This window comes from Bidens hawaiensis, unplaced genomic scaffold (assembly GCF_021521415.1).
Source record: "Bidens hawaiensis isolate Kalapana, Puna unplaced genomic scaffold, B.hawaiensis_p1.1 tig00018852_1, whole genome shotgun sequence".
Taxonomy (NCBI): domain Eukaryota; kingdom Viridiplantae; phylum Streptophyta; class Magnoliopsida; order Asterales; family Asteraceae; genus Bidens; species Bidens hawaiensis.
The window spans coordinates 184,998-188,640 of NW_027492865.1; positions in this window are offsets into that span (position 1 = coordinate 184,998).

A 3,643-nucleotide genomic window follows, 5' to 3' on the forward strand; every position below is an offset into this window, starting at 1 on the left:
TTTTAAGCTCAAATAAAATCAATTAAGTTGAAACTAAAATAAATAAATACATTAAAATTGTTTCGTTGAAAGACCCAGGCCCTTTTTCTTGTTTTTATATTAGTTTAATTTTATTGTAACATAATAATATAAATGGATAGCCATTGTCCAAAACGATTAACCATTTGTAATTTGAATTCAAGTGTTTATAATTCTTTTCTTGACCATTATTAAATCATATGTTTAATAAAATTTCAATATATATTTCAATTTCAGTAAACATGGATAATAAAAATAATAATAATCGAGTAATTACGCGGTGCTCTCAAGTTTAGTAAAAACACTTCATATTAGCTCATTTTCTCTTAAAACCTTTAAACTTTAAATATGAACAACGAACTAGTAAAATTCATTAAAAACAATCTCAAATATACTCAAAAGTGTAGGAAATATTTATTTAATAATATGCATAATTTAGACCACATAAAATATCCCCACACTTACTCTTTTTTCGTCCCTGAAAAAGTTTGATGTAGTTGGATCAGAATCGGAATATACAGTCTTAAAAACATATAGGTTAATTTTTTAAAGCTCAGAAAAACCAAAAACCGTGATCACCGATATTGTTGTCCACTTAAACCCATGCCTTAATCTTTACCGGGACAAATATGATCTGACAATAATATTACTCAGTGGTTTACACAATTAAGACCCGCTTATTTTCAGCTTTTACCGGACCAGACCACCCCAACTTGACTTAAACCTCAAAATTAGCTGATTTAAAACTTTTGTTGCTCTTTTTTTATGAATAGTTAAGACGATCAAGGGTATTGTTTATCCACCTAAGCTTAAGCATCAAAGTCTACCAAGCAGCCATTATATATTATTAAAGTTCAATTAATTCATAGCTAGTGTTCCCCACAACATGACATACCCCCGTTATCAAGCAATGCACCGAACCATTACCATAGGTGAGTATGCAAAATTTAATCTGTAGGGCTTACATGTGGCGTGTCCCTTGTGGCCCGTTTCTTAATGGTAATGAGACGCGAGCAAGGGGACCCCACATGGCTAACAGCGTGGATGATCAAGTTTGTAATGCATTTGTACTTTTGTACTTTTTGTGATCATGTTTAAAGACTTAAGTGGCAGAAAACTGCGGGTTTGCTCTTTTTAGCTTTATTTTAAATATTCACAACCCCATTTGGAATTGTGAATACCCAGATGAATAGTCGGCATACAGACCCATGGTCTCCGGACCCGGGGCATCCCATCAATACAAGATTTAAGGTTATAAAACCATAATACAAGATTTAAGGTTATAAAACCATATGCCAATGATGTGTAAAACACTAAAGCTAGCAGTTTAAGATTTATATCACAGGCTACACGGCATACTCTAACGTTAAACCTACCCAAGCATCATATGATAACGTATTCTATTTTTTACACTTTTCAAACTTTATAATATTTTCATTTTTCATACCAAGAATTGAGGCTTGAGTATAGCCCGACCTTTCAATACTTATTTTCCACGGACAAAACGCTTTATCCACAAGAGATTTCCGACCCAATTTATCAAATTGCCTTTTCATTTTCAAGGCTGAGCCTACCGACACATCCCAAGTTAAGTGCACTTTCTTTTATTTATCTCATATTATTAGTAGTTTGAAAAACCAATTTCCGATAAGCATCATCATCTCTCACTTTAACGCAAAAAACTATATTAAAGGGACATTTTTAAACATTTTTTTCAATTTTTTTTTAAATTTTTTTTAAATATATTTTTTTATAAGTTAGATTTAAACTACGACTCAAATATCCTATCCCCACACTTAAATCTTGCATTGTCCTCAATGCAAGGATAAGGAAGACTTAAAATAAAAAATAAAAAAAATGAAGTCGGACTACAAAAAACTAAAAACCTAAAAAAATAAAAACAAAAATAAAATAAAGAAAATTAATAAGCTAGAAAATGGAAAAGACTTAGCTGGTAATATGCGCATGAAACATGATGCTAGAGTCTTCTTCCATTAATGTCATCCAACTACGAACGTGCTCAGCAAATAGTACCTCCTTCCCTCGTCCACGAACGTAAGCGGCAAAAGGTCAACAAACAATATCTAAAAATATATCTTATCAAATTGATAGATATTAAAACATTTAAACTATTTCACCAACCAAAAAATATATAAAACATGAATAATTCGGAGCAAATAAATAAACATGAAGTATACGGCTCCACTGCTCAATCATCCCCACACTTGTTTTTTCATTAAATTCTTCCTTGGGGATCGTCTCTTGCTCAATCTTTCTTCAAACTAGCAAAACTTAAAAACACAAAAACAAAGACGAACTACAAGAGACTACGTTAGTGACACGATTAAATATACAAACTCTGCGAAACCTCCCCATACTTGAATTTAATCAGAAGGTTTCTCCTTGATCTGGACCCTGTCCAACCCGTTCAGTTCCACCCGGTACTTATCAAACAGTAATATATCAATGATGGAACCGCAAAATATTAAATTAGAATTAAAAATTAGTAACGGGTCAGACCACCTATATTTAAACTTACCTGGCAAGAGCCGAATGTGTTGTAAGTATCGACAAGAACGGTTATGTTTGACATTTAATGGCCTTTTCACTCCCGTAGACCATCTTCTAAAGTATACGCAACTTCGGTTTTCAGGTAACCTATCATCCTCGACCTTATCCCGTGGTTTTGATTCCTGATCATCATTCAAAACACAGCCCACGGGCTGGCAATGGTGTTCTTCCTCTAACACCACATCCTCATCTAAAACGTCCTCTACAAGTAGGTCCTCGAAAAACGCAATATCCCCATTAACGTCCAATGTGTCTCCCTCGTAATCCGACAATCCATCCAACTCCAGATCAAGGAATTCATCTTCGTCACTCAATTCATTCACAACCTCTTCCTCAACACCAAACATCAACTCAAGTGAATCTCCCAAATCCACATCATCCTCTATCTCTTCTTTCTTCACTAATGACCTCTGATAAGCAGCCTACTCTTCTTCATTTATTTCATCATCAGAGCCACTGTAACAACCTGCAAAATCAACAACGCATACCTGTGTGGCTTGAGGTGGGACTTTATCAGCCACTCGTGTCTCCGTATCTAGAATGTTCTCCTCTGAATCATCTATATACTCCATGATTGGCTCTTTCCCTTTTTCTGGAAACATCGAGAACAACTCGCCCAACCGATTCATGTACCCAAATAGTTGCCTTCCGCATCATACTTATAACCAGGTGTCGGTTGTTGCTCTTTTTTCATGCTCTCCTCTTCGGTTTCTCAAATAAATTTGTTATCTGACTCGTACACGCATTGGGAGATCTGCTTTGACTGTCCTTCTTCCACCTTTATCAGTATTCCAGAGATTTCTTTAACTGCATCTTGGAGACCTGCAAAAACAGATAGTTGATTTCTTAGCATAGCATCATGTTCAGCTAATGCTTGTTGGTATTGGGCATCCTTCTCTAATAGTCGGGTCAACAACTCCTCGATCTTATTCAAATACTCCTTAGAACCCCTGTTGGGGCTGCTTTTGGAATGTTAACCATAATCATGCCCTTGTTTGTATTGATATCCCCGATCCGGTTCGTTACAAAAATATGACGGGGACCCTGTGGAAGA